This window comes from Ranitomeya variabilis, chromosome 1 (genome assembly GCF_051348905.1).
Source record: "Ranitomeya variabilis isolate aRanVar5 chromosome 1, aRanVar5.hap1, whole genome shotgun sequence".
In the NCBI taxonomy this organism is placed as follows: Eukaryota; Metazoa; Chordata; class Amphibia; order Anura; family Dendrobatidae; genus Ranitomeya; species Ranitomeya variabilis.
The window spans coordinates 641,210,477-641,232,198 of NC_135232.1; the positions used below are offsets into that span (position 1 = coordinate 641,210,477).

A 21,722-nucleotide genomic window follows, 5' to 3' on the forward strand; every position below is an offset into this window, starting at 1 on the left:
AGAAAAACGTTGAGCCTTTTCCTGAGACAATGTTAAATTGTCCACCACATGAGTCCAAATCCGCTGCAACCTGTCCACCACAGAATCCACCCCAGGACAGTCCGAAGGCTCAACCTGCCCTGAAGAAAAACGAGGATGAAAACCGAAGTTACAAAAAAAAGGCGAAACCAAAGTAGCCGAACTAGCCCGATTATTAAGGGCAAACTCGGCCAACGGCAAGAAGGTAACCCAATCATCCTGATCAGCAGACACAAAGCATCTCAAATAGGATTCCAAGGTCTGATTGGTTCGCTCCATCTGTCCATTTGTCTGAGGGTGAAATGCCGAAGAAAAAGACAAATTAATGCCCATTCTAGCACAAAAGGACCGCCAAAATCTAGAAACAAACTGGGTACCTCTGTCAGACACAATATTCTCCGGAATACCATGCAAACGAACCACATGCTGGAAAAACAAAGGAACCAAAGCAGAGGAGGAAGGCAACTTAGGCAAAGGTACCAAGTGGACCATTTTAGAAAACCGGTCACAAACCACCCAGATGACAGACATCTTCTGAGAAACAGGAAGATCAGAAATAAAATCCATGGAAATATGCGTCCAGGGCCTCTCAGGGATAGGCAAAGGCAAAAGCAACCCACTAGCACGAGAACAGCAGGGCTTAGCCCGGGCACAGGTCCCACAGGACTGCACGAAGGAACGCACATCCCGTGACAAAGAAGGCCACCAAAAGGACCTGGCAACCAAATCTCTGGTATTAAAGATCCCAGGATGACCGGCCAACACCGAACAATGAATCTCAGAAATCACCTTACTAGTCCATCTATCAGGAACAAACAATTTCCCCACAGGACAGCGGTCGGGTCTATCAGCCTGAAACTCCTGAAGCACCCGCCGCAAATCAGGGGAGATAGCAGAAAGAATCACCCTCTCCTTGAGAATAACAGCCGGCTCACGGACTCCCGGAGAATCAGGCAAAAAACTCCTAGACAGGGCATCAGCCTTCACATTCTTAGATCCCGGAAGATACGAGACCACAAAATCAAAACGGGAGAAAAACAAAGACCACCGAGCCTGTCTAGGATTCAACCGCTTGGCAGACTCAAGGTAAATCAGATTCTTATGATCGGTCAAGACCACAACACGATGCTTAGCTCCCTCAAGCCAATGTCGCCACTCCTCAAATGCCCACTTCATAGCCAACAACTCCCGATTGCCGACATCATAATTATGCTCAGCAGGCGAAAACTTTCTGGAGAAGAAAGCACACGGTTTCAACACAGAGCCATCAGAACTTCTCTGAGACAGAACAGCTCCTGCCCCAATCTCAGAAGCGTCAACCTCAACCTGAAAAGGGAGAGAAACATCTGGCTGACGCAACACAGGGGCAGAAGTAAAACGACGCTTAAGCTCCTGAAAGGCCTCCACAGCCGCAGAGGACCAATTCACCACATCAGCACCTTTCTTGGTCAAATCGGTCAGAGGTTTAACCACAGTAGAAAAATTAGCAATGAAGCGGCGATTAAAATTAGCAAAGCCCAAAAATTTCTGAAGGCTCTTCACAGATGTGGGTTGAGTCCAATCATAAATAGCCTGGACCTTAACAGGGTCCATTTCAATAGCCGAGGGAGAAAAAATGAACCCCAGAAAAGAAACCTTCTGAACTCCAAAAAGGCACTTAGACCCCTTCACAAACAGTGTATTAGCACGGAGAATCTGAAATACCATCCTGACCTGCTTCACATGAGACTCCCAATCATCGGAAAAAACCAAAATATCATCCAAATATACAATCATGAATTTATCCAGATACTCCCGGAAAATATCATGCATAAAGGACTGAAACACAGATGGAGCATTAGAGAGCCCGAAAGGCATCACAAGATATTCAAAATGGCCTTCGGGCGTATTAAATGCTGTTTTCCATTCATCACCCTGTTTGATGCGAACAAGATTATACGCCCCTCGAAGGTCAATCTTGGTAAACCAGCTAGCCCCTTTAATCCGAGCAAACAAATCAGAGAGCAAAGGCAAAGGGTACTGGAATTTGACCGTGATCTTATTGAGAAGGCGATAATCTATACAGGGCCTCAAGGAGCCATCCTTCTTGGCAACAAAAAAGAACCCCGCTCCCAACGGTGATGAAGACGGGCGAATATGCCCCTTCTCCAAGGACTCCTTTACATAACTCCGCATAGCGGCATGCTCTGGCACAGACAGATTGAAAAGTCGACCCTTAGGGAACTTACAGCCAGGAATCAAATTAATAGCGCAATCACAGTCCCTATGAGGAGGCAGAGGACTGGATTTAGGCTCCTCAAATATATCCTTGAAATCCGACAAAAACTCAGGAACTTCAGAAGAAGGGGACGAGGAAATTGACATCAGGGGGATGTCACTATGTATCCCCTGACAACCCCAACTAGTCACAGACATAGATTTCCAATCCAGCACTGGATTATGTACCTGTAACCATCGAAACCCCAGCACAACCACATCATGCAAATTATGCAACACCAAAAAGCGAATATTTTCCTGATGTGCTGGAGCCATGTTCATGGCTAACTGTGTCCAGTACTGAGGTTTATTCTTGGCCAATGGCATAGCATCAATCCCCCTCAAGTGAATAGGGCTCTGCAAAGGCTCCAAGGAAAAAACACAGCGCTTGGCAAATTCTAGGTCCATTAAGTTCAGGGCAGCGCCAGAATCCACAAATGCCATTACAGAAAAGGACGACAATGAGCAAATCAGGGTAATAGACAAGAGAAATTTAGGCTGTACAGTACTGATGGTAACCGACCTAGCGACCCTCTTAGTACGCTTCGGGCAGTCAGAGATAGCATGAGTAGCGTCACCACAGTAAAAACACAGCCCATTCTGACGTCTGAACTCCTGCCGTTCTGCTCTCGTCAAAATCCTATCACATTGCATAGGCTCAGAACTCTGCCCAGAGGACACCGCCATATGGTGCACCATCTTACGTTCACGTAGGCGCCGATCAATCTGAATGGCCAGAGACATTGATTCATTCAAACCAGCAGGCGTGGGAAACCCCACCATAACATCTTTAAGGGCTTCAGAAAGACCCTTTCTGCTGCCAGGGCATCCTCATTCCATTTTGTAAGCACAGACCACTTTCTAAATTTCTGACAATATATCTCTGCTGCCTCCTGATCCTGACACAGAGCCAGTAAAAATTTTTCTGCCTGATCCACAGAATTAGGTTCGTGATAAAGCAGTCCAAGTGCTTGAAAAAATGAATCTTCATTGAGCAATGCAGGATTCCCTGGCTCAAGGGAGAATGCCCAGTCCTGCGGGTTGCCACGCAGCAGAGAAATAACAATCTTCACCTGCTGAACGGGGTCACCAGAGGAACGGGGTCTCAGAGCAAAAAACAATCTGCAATTATTTTTAAAGTTCAAAAACTTAGATCTATCCCCAGAAAACAAATCAGGGATAGGAATTCTAGGCTCAGAAACAGGAGTTTGAACAACATAGTCTTGGATACTCTGTACCCTTGCAGCGAGATGATCAACACGCGCAGACAGACCCTGAACCTCCATATCAGCACCAAGCTTCTGCACCATCCAAAAATCAAGAGGAAAAAAAAAGACAAAACAGGCAACAAGAAAAAAAAACAACAATGACTCAGAACTTTCTTTTCCCTCTTTTGAGATGCATTTAACACATTGTGGGCCAGCTGTACTGTTATGACCTGGTGGTTACAGAGCAGTACTGAGATGACCTGGTGGGTAAGACCAATCATGGACAAGCTCAGCGGAGGTGGCAGCTCCACCGACAGTAATCACTGTTATGACCTAGTGATTACGGAGCAGAACTGAAATGACCTGGTGGGTAAAACAAATAAAGTACTAGCTATGGGAAGGTGGTAGCTTTACTGACCGCAATCCCTACTCCTAACACCAACACTAGAAATAGCCGTGGAGCGTGCCTATCTCTGCCTAGACGCCTCTTCACAGCCTAAGAACTAGCTACCCCTGAAGATGGAAACGGAAAACTATCTCGCCTCAGAGAAACCCCCAAAGGAAAGATAGCCCCCCACAAATATTGACGGTGAGTGGAGAGGGAAATGACAATGTAGCGCCCCCACTGCCGCAGGGCCGAGGGGCACCCGGTACCGGGCCTCTGAGTCTCTGCTCTGGGGTTGTCACGGTGGCTAGGCCCGGTCCGTGACCCTGCTGAGGGGCGTACAGTAAATGGTATAGATATGATGGATGTAGATAGTGGTGGTGGTGCGGTGCAGTAAATAACGAGGACACCAGGTTGCAGTCTCTTTACCTCTTTACTGAAGGTCTCTGGGTCCTCAGTCCAGAATACGGTTCACCAGGCTGCGCAAGTCCGGCCGGTCCAATGGCACCTCCAGAGTTCTCCTTGCAGGTGGAAATCTGTGCCTTCCTGCTAGCGCTATGTGTTGTGGTCCTCCCCTGCTGTGCTTACGGGATAGTCCCCACAACTGTTGTGTCTGTTTCTCGTGTTCCCTCACAACTCGATTAGATGATGTCCTGCTAATCTTCCGTCCCTCCCTGATGTTACGGTTAGGACGGCACCCGTATGACGGGTAGGCTCGGAGCTCTTCCGGGACCCTAGAGTCGCCCCTCTCCACAAGTTGCCCCCTATGTCTTCGTAGGTGATTTAGGTGAGACAGCCCGCCTATGACTGACTGTCCTGCCGTTGGTTTGAAGTATTGCTTGAAGCTAGATGTATGAATACTTCCTCGGCGTTCCGGCCGCCGGTTGTGCGCCTCAGTAGGATGTTGCCTCGGTCTCACAGCACGACTCCTACTGGTATTCTCCTTGTTGCTTTGATCTCGTTTCTCACTCAGCACAATCTATCTCGCTTCTAATCCTTCCTTGGGCACCGCCGCTATGCTGAGCAGGCACGGTCCCGTGACGTTCTCTCAAGTTGCCAGACCTCTGTCAGGATCCCACCCCCGACAGGGGCCCTACCGAATCTTCCCCCACAACACCCTCTGCCACAAGGTGTTGCCTGGTTCCAACCCAGTCAGCTTTCTGACCTAACTTCCTGCCTGACCCCCAGTTTTACCAGTGTGTGAGGAGTGGCCTAATGAATAGAACCCTTAGCTCCCCCAGGAGGCCCGGCTGTGAAATGTATTGGTGTCTGTGATACCTGGTCAGATGAACTCCTTCAGTGCCATCAGACATACCATAGCTCCCCTTAGTGGCGGAGCCACAGTACTGCAACGACCAGGACTCTGGGGCGCTGCAACAAACTCAGAAATGAAACTAGATTTAGCAAAGGAGGCCAAAATTATCTAAATAGACAGAGATAGAAAAGGCTACTGTGCGGTCAGTATAAAAACTAAAAGTCCACGCAGAGTTTACAAAAAATAACCTCCACACCGACTCACGGTGTGGAGGAGCAAATCTGCGACCCCAGAGCTTCCAACTAGCCGGAATAATTCATAATGACAAGCTGGACAAAAGAGACATAACTTAAACTGAACAGAAGGTCATAAGCAGGGAAACACCCAAAAACTAGCAGAACTTATCTTAAGCTGAAATGGACTGGCCAACAGAGAACTTCCAGGAAAGGACTGAATCCACAGGAAGAAACATTGACAGCTGGCATCAACTACAGCCTAAAGCCCAGTTAAATAACAAGGCCAGGGCACCGATTAGTGAAAGCAGCTGCTAAGTTCCACTTGAAACCACCAGAGGGAGCCCAAGAGCAGAACTCCCAAAAATACCATTCATGACCACAGGATGGAGCCCAAGAACGGAATTCACAACAGGAGGGCTTCCTGTTGGCTGGGGATTTATCAGGCTGCCAATTTAGCTTACAAATACTGAGGTAAAAATACTGACCAAATAACGTGTGAACGAGGTCTAATACAGGAGGAGATGACATACAGGTACATAATAAATACAGGGGAGATGTGTCATGAATCCCCAATGGCTAGGGATAGCACAGGACAAGCAAAGTACAAATAGATAACGGACGAGCTCTAGGGTGATGGAACCTGGGCTGACCGCTGCCCTACGCCTGACAAACGCAACTAGAGATAGCCAGGGAGCGTGCCTACGTTGGTTCTAGACGCCACGCACCAGCCTAAGAGCTAACTAGTACTGCAGAGAAAATAAAGACCTCACTTGCCTCCAGAGGAATGAACCCCAAAAGATATAGTTGCCCCCTCACATGTATTGACGGTGAAATGAGAGGAAGGCACACACATAGAGATGATATATATAGTTTTAGCAAATTGAGGCCCGCTATAAACTAGAAAGCAGAACGATACAAAAGGGGACTGAGCGGTCAGCAAAAAACCCTAATCAAAAAAACCATCCTGAGATTACAAGAACCCATGTGCCAACTCATGGCACATGGGGAGAACCTCAGTCCACTAGAGCTACCAGCTAGCATAGAGACATAATAAGCAAGCTGGACAAAAAACCAAACAACTGAAAATCAGCACTTAGCTTATCCTGAAAGATCTGGGAGCAGGTAGGCAGGAACCAAACAGAGCACATCTGAATACATTGATAGCCGGCAAGGGAATGACAGAAAGGCCAGGTAAAATAGGAAACACCCAGCCTCTGATGGACAGGTGGAAACCAAAGGCCGCAACCCACCAAAGTCACCCAGTACCAGCAGTAACCACCAGAGGGAGCCCACAAACAGAATCCACAACAGTACCCCCCCCTTGAGGAGGGGTCACCGAACCCTCACGAGAACCCCCAGGGCGATCAGGGTGAGCTCTATGGAAGGCGCGGACCAAATCAGTCGCATGAACATCGGAGGCGACCACCCAGGAATTATCCTCCTGACCATAACCCTTCCACTTAACCAAATACTGGAGTTTGCGTCTGGAAACACGAGAATCCAAGATCTTCTCAACAACATACTCCAATTCTCCCTCCACCAGCACCGGAGCAGGAGGCTCAACCGAAGGAACAACGGGCACCTCATACCTCCGCAACAATGACCGATGGAACACATTATGAATAGCAAACGATGCTGGGAGATCCAAACGAAAAGATACAGGGTTAAGAATCTCCGAGATCCTATAAGGACCGATGAACCGAGGCTTGAACTTAGGAGAAGAGACCTTCATAGGGACAAAACGAGAAGACAACCACACCAAATCCCCAACAAGAAGTCGGGGACCCACGCGGCGACGGCGATTAGCAAACTGCTGAGTCTTCTCCTGAGATAACTTCAAATTGTCCACCACCTGACTCCAAATCTGATGTAGCCTGTCCACCACCACGTCCACTCCAGGACAATCCGAAGACTCCACCTGACCAGAGGAAAAACGAGGATGAAACCCCGAATTACAAAAAAAAGGAGAGACCAACGTGGCAGAACTAGCCCGATTATTAAGAGCAAATTCGGCCAGTGGCAAAAAAGCAACCCAGTCATCTTGATCAGCAGAAACAAAACACCTCAAATAAGTTTCCAAGGTCTGATTAGTTCGCTCCGTCTGGCCATTCGTCTGAGGATGGAATGCAGACGAGAAAGACAAATCAATGCCCATCTTGGCACAAAACGTCCGCCAAAATCTAGACACAAACTGGGATCCCCTGTCAGAAACGATATTCTCCGGAATCCCATGCAAACGGACCACGTTCTGAAAAAATAAAGGGACCAACTCAGAGGAGGAGGGCAACTTAGGCAAAGGCACCAAATGAACCATCTTAGAAAAGCGGTCACACACAACCCAGATAACGGACATTTTCTGTGAAACCGGAAGATCAGAAATAAAATCCATGGAAATGTGCGTCCAAGGCCTCTTCGGGATGGGCAAGGATAACAACAACCCACTGGCCCGAGAACAGCAAGGCTTAGCTCGAGCACACACTTCACAAGACTGCACAAAGGTACGCACATCCCTAGACAAGGAAGGCCACCAAAAAGACCTGGCCACCAAGTCTCTAGTACCAAATATTCCAGGATGACCAGCCAACACAGAAGAATGGACCTCGGAGATGACTCTACTGGTCCAATCATCCGGAACAAACAGTCTTTCTGGTGGACAACGATCCGGTTTATCCACCTGAAACTCCTGCAATGCACGTCGCAAGTCTGGGGATACGGCGGACAATATTACCCCATCCCTAAGGATACCAGTAGGCCCAGAGTCTCCAGGAGAGTCAGGCACAAAACTCCTGGAAAGAGCATCTGCCTTCACATTCTTTGAACCTGGCAGGTAAGAAACCACGAAATTGAAACGAGAAAAAAACAACGACCAACGAGCCTGTCTAGGATTCAAACGCCTGGCAGACTCAAGGTAAATGAGATTCTTGTGATCAGTCAAGACCACCACACGATGTTTAGCACCCTCAAGCCAATGACGCCACTCCTCAAATGCCCACTTCATGGCCAAAAGCTCCCGATTACCCACATCATAATTGCGCTCGGCGGGCGAGAATTTTCTAGAGAAGAATGCACATGGCTTCATCACCGAGCCATTAGAACTTCTCTGTGACAAAACCGCCCCCGCTCCAATCTCGGAAGCATCAACCTCAACCTGAAAAGGAAGTGAAACATCTGGTTGACACAACACAGGAGCAGAAGAAAACCGGCGCTTAAGTTCCTGAAAGGCCTCCACGGCCGCAGGAGACCAATCAGCAACATCAGCACCCTTTTTAGTCAAATCAGTCAAAGGTTTGACAATACTGGAAAAATTAGCAATGAACCGACGATAAAAATTAGCAAACCCCAAGAACTTCTGAAGGCTCTTAACAGATGTAGGTTGTGTCCAGTCACAAATAGCCTGAACCTTGACGGGATCCATCTCAATAGTAGAAGGAGAAAAAATGTACCCCAAAAAAGAAATCTTCTGGACTTCGAAGAGACACTTTGAACCCTTCACAAACAGAGAATTGGCCCGCAGAACCTGAAACACCTTCCTGACCTGTAGAACATGAGACTCCCAGTCATCAGAAAACACCAAAATATCATCCAAATACACAATCATAAACTTATCCAGATATTCACGGAAAATATTGTGCATAAAGGACTGAAAGACTGACGGAGCATTGGAGAGTCCAAAAGGCATTACCAAATACTCAAAATGGCCCTCAGGCGTATTAAATGCGGTTTTCCACTCATCACCCTGTTTTATCCGCACCAGATTATACGCACCGCGAAGATCTATCTTAGTGAACCACCTAGCCCCCTTAATGCGAGCAAACAAATCAGTTAATAATGGCAATGGATACTGGTATTTGACTGTAATCTTATTCAGAAGGCGATAATCTATACAAGGCCTCAGGGAACCATCTTTTTTTGCCACGAAAAAGAAACCTGCTCCCAGAGGGGACGAAGATGGACGAATATGTCCCTTTTCCAAGGACTCCTTAATATAATTCCGCATAGCAGTATGCTCTGGCAGTGACAGATTAAATAAACGACCCTTATGGAACTTACTGCCAGGAATCAATTCTATAGCACAGTCACACTCTCTATGAGGAGGGAGCGAATTGAGCTTAGAACATCCCTATAGTCAGACAAAAACGCAGGGATCTCAGAAGGAGTAGATGAAGCGATTGAAATCGGAGGTGCATCATCATGAACCCCCTGACATCCCCAGCTTAACACAGACATTGTTTTCCAGTCCAGGACAGGATTATGAGTTTGTAACCATGGCAGACCAAGCACTAGTACATCATGTAAATTATACAGTACAAGGAAGCGAATCACCTCCTGATGAACGGGAGTCATGCGCATGGTCACTTGTGTCCAATACTGCGGTTTATTCATAGCCAATGGTGTAGAGTCAATTCCCTTCAGAGGAATAGGAACTTCCAGAGGCTCCAGACTAAAACCGCAGCGTTTAGCAAATGACCAATCCATAAGACTCAGGGCAGCGCCCGAATCCACATAGGCATCGACGGAAATGGAAGACAGTGAAAAAATCAGAGTCACAGACAAAATGAACTTAGGCTGCAGAGTACCAATGGCAAAAGATTTATCAACCCTTTTTGTGCGTTTAGAGCATGCTGATATAACATGAGCTGAATCACCACAATAAAAACACAATCCTTTTTTCCGCCTATAATTTTGCCGTTCACTTCTGGACTGAATTCTATCACATTGCATAGTCTCAGGTGCCTGTTCAGAAGACACCGCCAACTGGTGCATGGGTTTGCGCTCCCGTAAACGCCGATCAATCTGAATGGCCATAGCCATAGACTCATTCAGACCTGTAGGCGTAGGGAACCCCACCATAACATCCTTAATGGCCTCAGAAAGACCATTTCTGAAGTTTGCAGCCAGGGCGCACTCATTCCACTGAGTAAGCACCGACCATTTCCGAAATTTTTGACAATATATTTCCGCTTCATCATGCCCCTGAGAGAGGGCTAATAAAGCCTTTTCAGCCTGAATCTCTAGGTTAGGTTCCTCATAGAGAAATCCCAATGCCAGAAAAAACGCATCCACACTGAGCAATGCAGGATCCCCTGGTGCCAATGCAAATGCCCAATTCTGAGGGTCGCCCCGCAGGAAAGATATTACAATCTTGACCTGTTGAGCAGGGTCTCCAGAGGAGCGAGATTTTAAAGAAAGAAACAATTTACAATTGTTCCTGAAATTCAGGAAGGTAGATCTATCTCCAGAAAAGAACTCTGGAATAGGAATTCTAGGTTCAGACATGGGAGTGTGAACAACAAAATCCTGTATGTTTTGAACTTTTGCCGCGAGATTACTCAGGCTGGAAGCCAAACTCTGGACATCCATGTTAAACAGCTAAGATCAGAGCCATTCAAGGGTTAAGAGGAGGTAAGAAGCAGCTAGACAGCAATTAAGGGCTAGGCAGCAAAACTCTGAAGGGAAAAAAAAATAAAAAATTTCCCTTAAACACTTCTTGTTCTCCTGCTTCAGCCCAAACAATTAACACTTTGTGGGCCGGCTATACTGTCATGAATCCCCAATGGCTAGGGATAGCACAGGACAAGCAAAGTACAAATAGATAACGGACGAGCTCTAGGGTGATGGAACCTGGGCTGACCGCTGCCCTACGCCTGACAAACGCAACTAGAGATAGCCAGGGAGCGTGCCTACGTTGGTTCTAGACGCCACGCACCAGCCTAAGAGCTAACTAGTACTGCAGAGAAAATAAAGACCTCACTTGCCTCCAGAGGAATGAACCCCAAAAGATATAGTTGCCCCCTCACATGTATTGACGGTGAAATGAGAGGAAGGCACACACATAGAGATGATATATATAGTTTTAGCAAATTGAGGCCCGCTATAAACTAGAAAGCAGAACGATACAAAAGGGGACTGAGCGGTCAGCAAAAAACCCTAATCAAAAAAACCATCCTGAGATTACAAGAACCCATGTGCCAACTCATGGCACATGGGGAGAACCTCAGTCCACTAGAGCTACCAGCTAGCATAGAGACATAATAAGCAAGCTGGACAAAAAACCAAACAACTGAAAATCAGCACTTAGCTTATCCTGAAAGATCTGGGAGCAGGTAGGCAGGAACCAAACAGAGCACATCTGAATACATTGATAGCCGGCAAGGGAATGACAGAAAGGCCAGGTAAAATAGGAAACACCCAGCCTCTGATGGACAGGTGGAAACCAAAGGCCGCAACCCACCAAAGTCACCCAGTACCAGCAGTAACCACCAGAGGGAGCCCACAAACAGAATCCACAACAGAGATGACACACAGGTATATACTATATACAGGAGCAGATGACACACAGGTATATACTATATACAGGAGGAGATGACTTACAGGTATATACTATATACAGGAGGAGATGACATACAGGTATATACTCTATATAGGAGGAGATGACATACAGGTATATACTATATACAGGAGGAGATGACACACGTATATACTATATACAGGAGGAGATGACATACAGGTATATACTATATAAAAGAGGAGATGACACATAGGTATATAGAGGAGGAGATGACATACAGCAGGTATATACTATATACAGGAGGAGATGACACATAGGTATATACAATATACAGGAGGAGATGACATACAGCAGGTATATACTATTTACAGGGGAGATGATATACAGGTATATACTATATACAGGGGAGATGACATACAGGTATATACTATATACAGGAGATAACATACAGGTGTATACTATATATAAGGGAGATGACAAACATGTATATACTGAGGGGAAAATTAGAGGTGTGAGGTGAAAATGAGAGGTGTGAGGTGAAAATGAAAAGGTGTGAGTGCAAAATGAGAGGAGTGAGGGAAAATAGTGGAGTGATCAGAAAATGACAGATGTGAGGTCGAAATGACAAGTGTTAGGGGGGAATGAGAGGAGTGAGGGGGAATGAGAGGAGTGAGGGGGAAAATAAGAGGAGTAAGGGGGAAAATGAGAGGTGTGAGGGAGAAAATGAGAGATGTGAGGGGGAAAATGAAAGATGTGAGGGGGAAAATGAGAGGCGTGATGAGAAGTGAGCTGCTATAACTAACCACAGATATTTACAATGCCCAGGTAACGCCGGGCTCTTCAGCTAGTCTCCTATATAATCTAGGCCCTCGCTAGCACTCATTATCAGAGCTAGTTTATGATGCATGGCTGAAGGTTGTTGATGGTTGCCATTTGAGAAGGTGTTTGGTGAATTTATCTGTGACTGGTGCTCGGTTTTGAGTATGTGATAATTCCCTTTCTTCTCCTACTTTGTTTATTTTTTTTAAACTGTACATTTTGATTACATTTTTCGAATATAAAAATTGAAAAAAATTTGATTCAATAAATCCAAACGAATACATTCAGAAACATTTTCTAAAGATCCATTAGCAGAAAATTAAAGGAGTTTCAAAGGCAAAATATAGTCCAATGGAATAATAGGGGTCGTTCCCCCAGTGGTGAAAAAACAAAATGTAAATCGATACAGTGAAAAATAAAATTCAGCTGAGTTTTCTATTAACACTTTCCAATAGAGTTATAGTTGGCACCACTGTATACTAGCTCCATAAAGGCCAACTTTATTGCCAAGAGTTCCCTACTAGCAAAGTCATAATTCTTTTTGTCAGAACACAATTTTTTGAGAAATATGCACAAGGATGCCATTAACTTGTTGACGAACCCTGTGACAATACAGTCCCAACCGATGAAGTTCTGTGAATTGATTCTCCCTCCACTTTTTGGGAGATACAGTCAGGTCCAGAAATATTCGGACAGTGACAAAAGTTTTGGCATTTTAGCTATTTACCAAACATATCTAAGATACAGTTATATAATCAATATGGGCTTAAAGGGCCACTGTCACCCCCCTCCAGCCGTAATAAACTAAAAGAGCCACCTTGTGCAGCAGTAATGCTGCATTCTAACAAGGTGGCTCTTTTAGTTTTTGGTTCAAGTATTCCCAAAATAAAGCGTTTTGAAAGTTAGCCAAAATACCTGTCGTTAGCCAGGGAGGCAGGTCCTCACTCCCCAGCTTGAACCGCTTCTCTGCCGTCACTCCAATCTTCAGGGACTTTCGGGGCCACCCCCTCCGCGCTTTTTTCTCTTCAAAACCGGCGCCTGCGCTGTGTGTAAGCTCTGGCCGTGTGACGTCCCAGCCAGGCTTACAGACTGCGCCTGTGCGGGCATTGCGGCCACCCACCTTGGGAATCCCAGCCCCGCAGTGTGTTATGCATTATGCACAGTGCGGGGCTAGGATTCCTGGGCATGCGCACTGCGTGTGTCAGCCTGTCAAACAGGTCCCCCGCCTTACAGCGTCTGTATACTGTATTCAGCTGCTCGTGCCTCCTCATACAGTATACAGTACAGTATACAGACGCTGTAAGGCGAGGGACCTGGGTGACAGGCTGACACACGCAGTGCGCATGCCCAGGAATCCAGGTATTTTGGCTAACTTTCAAAACGCTTTATTTTGGGAATACTTGAACCAAAAACTAAAAGAGCCACCTTGTTAGAATGCAGAATTACTGCTGCACAAGGTGGCTCTTTTAGTTTATAACGGCTGGAGGGGGGTGACAGTGGCCCTTTAAAGTGCTGACTCTCAACTTTAATTTGATGGTATTCACATCCTAATTGGAGTAAGGGTTTAGGAATTACAGCTCTTTAATATGTAGCTGCCTGTTTTTGAATGGATAATAAGTAATTGGACAATGATCTCAAAAACTGTTTAACCCCTTTCTGCCAGCTGACGGAATAGTATGTCAGCTGGCAGATCCCCTGCTTTGAGGTGGGCTCCGGCGGTGAGCCCACCTCAAAGCCGCGACATGTCAGCTGTTTTGTACAGCTGACATGTGCGCGAAATGAGCGCGAGCGATCCGCCCGCGCCCATTAACTAGTTAAATGCCGCCGTTCAAGCGCTGACAGCGGCATTTAACTAGCACTCCCGGCCGCGCGGCCGGAAGTGCTCGCACCGCTGACCCCCGTCACATGATCGGGGGTCAGCGGTGCATTGCCATAACAACTAGAGGGAAGAGGGAGACCTCTATGGTTGTTGATGGCCGATTGCTTTGAGCGCCACCCTGTGGTCGGCGTTCAAAGTACACCTGCATTTCTGCTTCATAGAGGTGATCTGTACTTCACCTCTATGTAGCAGAAGCGATCGAGTTGTGCATGCTTCTAGCCTCCTATGGAGGCTATTGAAGCATGCCAACATTTTTTTTAAAAAGTGTTTAAAAATATAAAAAAAATTAAAAATATATAAAAGTTCAAATCACCCCCCTTTTGCCCCAATCAAAATAAAAGAATTAAAAAAAATTAAACATACACATATTTGGTATCGCCGCGTTCAGAATCGCCCGATCTATCAATAAAAACAAAGGATTAACCTGACCGCTAAATGGCGTAGCGAGAAAAAAATCAAAACGCCAAAATTACGTTTTTTTGGTCGCCGCGACATTGCATTAAAATGCAATAACAGGCGATCAAAAGAACATATCTACACGAAAATGGTATAATTAAAAACGCCAGCTTGGCACGCAAAAAATAAGCCCTTACCGGACCCCAGATCACGAAAATTGGAGACGCTACGGGTATCGGAAAATCACACAATTTTTATTTATTTTTTTTTTGCAAATTTTGGAATTTTTTTTCACCACTTAGATAAAAAATAACCTACACATGTTAGGTGTCTATGAACTCATAATCACCTGGAGAATCATAATGGCAGGTTAGTTTTAGCATTTGGTGAACCTAGCAAAAAAGCCAAACAAAAAACTAGTGTGAGATTGCACTTTTTTTGCAATTTCATCACACTTGGAATTTTTTTCCCGTTTTCTGTTACACGGCATGGTAAAACCAATGGTATCGTTCAAAAGTACATCTCGTCCCGCAAAAAATAAGCCCTCACATGGCCATATTGACGGAAAAATAAAAAAGTTATGGTTCTGGGAAGGAGGGAAGTGAAAAACGAAAACGAAAAACGGAAAAAGCTCCGGGGGTGAAGGGGTTAATGGGCTGCATGGGCTATTCCCTCATTAATTCATTATTAATAAGGTAGGTAAAATGTCTGGAGCTGATTCCAGGTGTGGCATTTGCATTTGGTAGCTGCTGCTGTGAACTCACAACATTCGGTCAGTGGAGCTCTCAATCGAAGAGAAACAGACTAGGCTGAAAAAAACAATAAATCAATCAGCGAGATTTTAGAAATGTTGGGAGTGGAACAATCAACAGTTTTGGTACATTTGGAAAAAGAACACATTTTTGAACTCAAAAAGGCCTGGATGGCCACATAAGAAAGCAGTCTGTTGTGAAATTGGATTTTGGGCTCCCCCGGTGGCCACTGGTGGAATTGAACTGGTGTGCATCATCCTCTCTGTTCACCTGTTTCCATCAGGATGTGGGAGTCGCTATTTAGCCTTGCCCCTCTGTCACTTCCATGCCGGTCAACATTGTAATCAGAAGCCTTTCTGTGCATGTTCCTGCTGCTAGACAACTCCCAGCTAAGTTGGACTTTAGTCCTTGTTTGTTTTTGCATTTTGTTCCAGTTCACAGCTGTAGTTTCGTTTCTGTGTCTGGAAAGCTCTTGTGATCTGAAATTGCCACTCTGATGTTATGAGTTAATACTAGAGTCTTAAAGTAATTTCAGGATGATGTTTTGATAGGGTTTTCAGCTGACCATGAAAGTGCCCTTTCTGTCTTCCTGCTATCTAGTAAGCGGACCTCAATTTTGCTAAATCTATTTTCATACTACGTTTGTCATTTCATCTAAAATCACCGCCAATATTTGTGGGGGCCTCTGTCTGCCTTTCGGGGAAATTTCTCTAGAGGTGAGCCAGGACTATATTTTCCTCTGCCAGGATTAGTTAGTCCTCTAGGGATAAAACGCAGGCTACGCTACCCGGCTACTGTTAGTTGTGCGGCAGGTTTAGTTCATGGTCAGTTTAGTTTCCATCCTTCCAAGAGCTAGTTCTTATGTTTGCTGGGCTATGTTCTCTTGCCATTGAGAACCATAACAGTTTGACCGGCCCAAAGGGTTAAATTAATTGACAGAGAAAGGAGAGAAAAGAGAAGTCTGCTGAAGATTTTTTTTTTTTTTTTTTCCTTCAGTTCTGAGTGTGCTTGTAATTGAATCCTTGCAAGTCTGCCTATATTGCAGCCTTTCTCTCTCTCTCTCCTTCTAATCCTGGAATGGCTCTGTGTTCACCTGTTTAAAATGGATATTCAGAGTTTAGCTGCAGGTTTGAATAATCTCACCACGAAAGTTCAAAATTTACAAGATTTTGTTGTTCATGTTCCTATATCTGAACCTAGAATTCCTTTGCCTGAATTTTTCTCGGGGAATAGATCTTGCTTTCAAAATTTCAAAAATAATTGCAAGTTGTTTTTGTCCCTGAAATCTCGCTCTGCTGGAGAGCCTGCTCAGCAGGTCAGGATTGTGATTTCCTTGCTCCGGGGCGACCCTCAGGATTGGGCTTTTGCATTGGCTCCAGGGGATCCTGCGTTGCTCAATGTGGATGCGTTTTTTCTGGCCTTGGGGTTGCTTTATGAGGAACCTCAGTTAGAACTTCAGGCGGAAAAGGCCTTGATGTCCCTATCTCAGGAGCAAGACGAAGCTGAAATATACTGCCAGAAATTCCGTAAATGGGCTGTGCTTACTCAGTGGAATGAGTGCGCCCTGGCGGCGAATTTCAGAGAGGGTCTCTCTGATGCCATTAAGGATGTTATGGTGGGGTTCCCTGTGCCTGCGGGTCTGAATGAGTCCATGACAATGGCTATCCAGATCGATAGGCGTCTGCGGGAGCGCAAACCTGTGCACCATTTGGCGGTGTCTACTGAGAAGACGCCAGAGAATATGCAATGTGATAGAATTCTGTCCAGAAGTGAACGGCAGAATTTTAGACGAAAAAATGGGTTGTGCTTCTATTGCGGTGATTCAACTCATGTTATATCAGCATGCTCTAAGCGTACTAAGAAGCTTGATAAGTCTGTTTCAATTGGCACTTTGCAGTCTAAGTTTATTCTATCTGTGACCCTGATTTGTTCTTTATCATCTATTACCGCGGATGCCTATGTCGACTCTGGCGCCGCTTTGAGTCTTATGGATTGGTCCTTTGCCAAACGCTGTGGGTATGATTTGGAGCCTCTTGAAACTCCTATACCCCTGAAGGGGATTGACTCCACCCCATTGGCTAGCAATAAACCACAATACTGGACACAAGTAACTATGCGGATTAATCCGGATCACCAGGAGATTATTCGCTTTCTTGTGCTGTATAACCTACATGATGTGTTGGTGCTTGGATTGCCATGGCTGCAATCTCATAACCCAGTCCTTGACTGGAAAGCTATGTCTGTGTTCAGCTGGGGATGTAAGGGGACGCATGGGGACGTACCTGTGGTTTCCATTTCATCATCTATTCCCTCTGAGATTCCTGAATTCTTGACTGAATATCGTGACGTTTTTGAAGAACCTAAGCTTGGTTCATTACCTCCGCACCGGGAGTGCGATTGTGCCATAGATTTGATTCCGGGTAGTAAATACCCTAAGGGTCGTTTATTTAATCTGTCTGTGCCTGAACATGCTGCTATGCGAGAATATATAAAGGAGTCCTTGGAAAAGGGACATATTCGTCCTTCGTCATCTCCCTTAGGAGCCGTTTTTTTCTTTGTGGCTAAGAAAGATGGCTCTTTGAGGCCGTGCATTGATTATCGGCTTTTGAATAAAATCACGGTTAAATATCAATATCCGTTGCCACTGCTGACTGATTTGTTTGCTCGCATAAAGGGGGCCAAGTGGTTCTCTAAGATAGATCTCCGTGGGGCGTATAATTTGGTGCGAATTAAGCAGGGGGATGAGTGGAAAACCGCATTTAATACGCCCGAGGGCCACTTTGAGTATTTGGTGATGCCTTTTGGTCTTTCAAATGCCCCTTCAGTCTTTCAGTCCTTTATGCATGACATTTTCCGTGATTATTTGGATAAATTTATGATTGTGTATCTGGATGATATTTTGATTTTTTCGGATGACTGGGACTCTCATGTCCAGCAGGTCAGGAGGGTTTTTCAGGTTTTGCGGTCTAATTCCTTGTGTGTGAAGGGTTCTAAGTGCGTTTTTGGGGTTCAAAAGATTTCCTTTTTGGGATATATTTTTTCCCCCTCTTCCATCGAGATGGATCCTGTCAAGGTTCAGGCTATTTGTGATTGGACGCAACCCTCTTCTCTTAAGAGTCTTCAGAAATTTTTGGGCTTTGCTAACTTTTATCGTCGATTTATTGCTGGTTTTTCTGATGTTGTTAAACCATTGACTGATTTGACTAAGAAGGGTGCTGATGTTGCTGATTGGTCCCCTGCTGCTGTGGAGGCCTTTCGGGAGCTTAAGCGCCGCTTTTCTTCCGCCCCTGTGTTGCGTCAGCCTGATGTTGCTCTTCCTTTTCAGGTTGAGGTCGACGCTTCTGAAATCGGAGCTGGGGCGGTTTTGTCGCAGAGAAGTTCCGATTGCTCCGTGATGAGACCTTGTGCTTTTTTCTCGCGTAAATTTTCGCCCGCCGAGCGAAATTATGATGTTGGGAATCGGGAGCTTTTGGCCATGAAGTGGGCTTTTGAGGAGTGGCGTCATTGGCTTGAGGGGGCTAGACATCAGGTGGTGGTATTGACTGACCACAAAAACCTAATTTATCTTGAGTCCGCCAGACGCCTGAATCCTAGACAGGCGCGCTGGTCGTTGTTTTTCTCTCGGTTTAATTTTGTGGTGTCCTACCTGCCGGGTTCTAAGAATGTTAAGGCGGATGCCCTTTCTAGGAGTTTTGAGCCTGACTCCCCTGGTAATTCTGAACCTACAGGTATCCTTAAGGATGGAGTGATATTGTCTGCCGTTTCTCCAGACCTGCGGCGGGCCTTGCAGGAGTTTCAGGCGGATAGACCTGATCGTTGCCCACCTGGTAGACTGTTTGTTCCTGATGATTGGACCAGTAAAGTCATTTCTGAGGTTCATTCTTCTGCGTTGGCAGGTCATCCTGGAATCTTTGGTACCAGGGATTTGGTGGCAAGGTCCTTCTGGTGGCCTTCCCTGTCTCGAGATGTGCGAGGCTTCGTGCAGTCTTGTGACGTTTGTGCTCGGGCCAAGCCTTGTTGTTCTCGGGCTAGTGGATTGTTGTTGCCCTTGCCTATCCCGAAGAGGCCCTGGACGCACATCTCGATGGATTTTATTTCGGATCTTCCTGTTTCTCAGAAGATGTCTGTCATCTGGGTGGTGTGTGATCGTTTCTCTAAGATGGTCCATTTGGTTCCCCTGCCTAAGTTGCCTTCTTCTTCCGAGTTGGTTCCTCTGTTTTTTCAAAATGTGGTCCGTTTGCATGGTATTCCGGAGAATATCGTTTCTGACAGAGGTACCCAATTCGTGTCTAGATTTTGGCGAGCATTCTGTGCTAGGATGGGCATAGATTTGTCTTTCTCGTCTGCTTTCCATCCTCAGACTAATGGCCAGACCGAGCGGACGAATCAGACCTTGGAGACATATTTGAGGTGTTTTGTGTCTGCACATCAGGATGATTGGGTTGCTTTTTTGCCTTTAGCGGAGTTTGCCCTCAATAATCGGGCCAGCTCTGCCACCTTGGTGTCTCCCTTTTTCTGTAATTCGGGGTTTCATCCTCGATTTTCTTCTGGTCAGGTGGAATCTTCGGATTGTCCTGGAGTGGATGCTGTGGTGGAGAGGTTGCATCAGATTTGGGGGCAGGTAGTGGACAATTTGAAGTTGTCCCAGGAGAAGACTCAGCTTTTTGCCAACCGCCGGCGTCGGGTTGGTCCTCGGCTTTGTGTTGGGGACTTGGTGTGGTTGTCTTCTCGTTTTGTCCCTATGAGGGTTTCTTCTCCCAAGTTTAAGCCTCGGTTCATCGGCCCGTACAAGATATTGGAGATTCTTAACCCTGTGTCCTTCCGTTTGGACCTCCCTGCATCTTTTTCTATTCATAATGTTTTTCATCGGTCATTATTGCGCAGGTATGAGGTACCGGTTGTGCCTTCCGTTGAGCCTCCTGCTCCGGTGTTGGTTGAGGGCGAGTTGGAGTACGTTGTGGAAAAAATCTTGGACTCCCGTGTTTCCAGACGGAAACTCCAGTATCTGGTCAAATGGAAGGGATACGGTCAGGAGGATAATTCTTGGGTGACTGCCTCTGATGTTCATGCCTCCGATTTGGTCCGTGCCTTTCATAGGGCTCATCCTGATCGCCCTGGTGGTTCTGGCGAGGGTTCGGTGCCCCCTCCTTGAGGGGGGGGTACTGTTGTGAAATTGGATTTTGGGCTCCCCCGGTGGCCACTGGTGGAATTGAACTGGTGTGCATCATCCTCTCTGTTCACCTGTTTCCATCAGGATGTGGGAGTCGCTATTTAGCCTTGCCCCTCTGTCAATTCCATGCCGGTCAACATTGTAATCAGAAGCCTTTCTGTGCATGTTCCTGCTGCTAGACAACTCCCAGCTAAGTTGGACTTTAGTCCTTGTTTGTTTTTGCATTTTGTTCCAGTTCACAGCTGTAGTTTCGTTTCTGTGTCTGGAAAGCTCTTGTGATCTGAAATTGCCACTCTGATGTTATGAGTTAATACTAGAGTCTTAAAGTAATTTCAGGATGGTGTTTTGATAGGGTTTTCAGCTGACCATGAAAGTGCCCTTTCTGTCTTCCTGCTATCTAGTAAGCGGACCTCAATTTTGCTAAATCTATTTTCATACTACGTTTGTCATTTCATCTAAAATCACCGCCAATATTTGTGGGGGCCTCTGTCTGCCTTTCGGGGAAATTTCTCTAGAGGTGAGCCAGGACTATATTTTCCTCTGCCAGGATTAGTTAGTCCTCCGGCCGGCGCTGGGCGTCTAGGGATAAAACGCAGGCTACGCTACCCGGCTATTGTTAGTTGTGCGGCAGGTTTAGTTCATGGTCAGTTTAGTTTCCATCCTTCCAAGAGCTAGTTCTTATGTTTGCTGGGCTATGTTCTCTTGCCATTGAGAACCATAACAGCAGTCATGGATGATCGCAGAATCCTTTACATGGTGAAGAAGAACCCCTTCACAACATCCACCCAAGTGAAGAACACTCTCCAGGAAGTAGATGTTTCAGAATCTACCATAAAGAGAAGACTTCATGGTAGCAAATAAAAAGTGTTCCCCACAAGGTGAAAACCATTAATCATCCTGAAAAACAGAATGGGCAGATTAGAATTGACCAAAAATTATCTAAAGAAGCCTCCCAGTTCTGGAAAAGCAAAACTGAGATCAAACTGTAAAGTATGGAGAAGGCTTGGAACAGCTCATGATCCAAAATAAAGCATATCCCCTGTAAAACATGGTGGAGGC

The 21,722-nt window shown here is 45.9% G+C and overlaps 1 protein-coding gene across 2 annotated transcripts in view; it reads right to left on the bottom strand.

Moving 5' to 3' along the window:
* GANC (glucosidase alpha, neutral C) overlaps positions 1–21,722 on the bottom strand; it is a 129,145-nt gene that overhangs the window by 65,589 nt on the left and 41,834 nt on the right. The window lies entirely within an intron of this gene.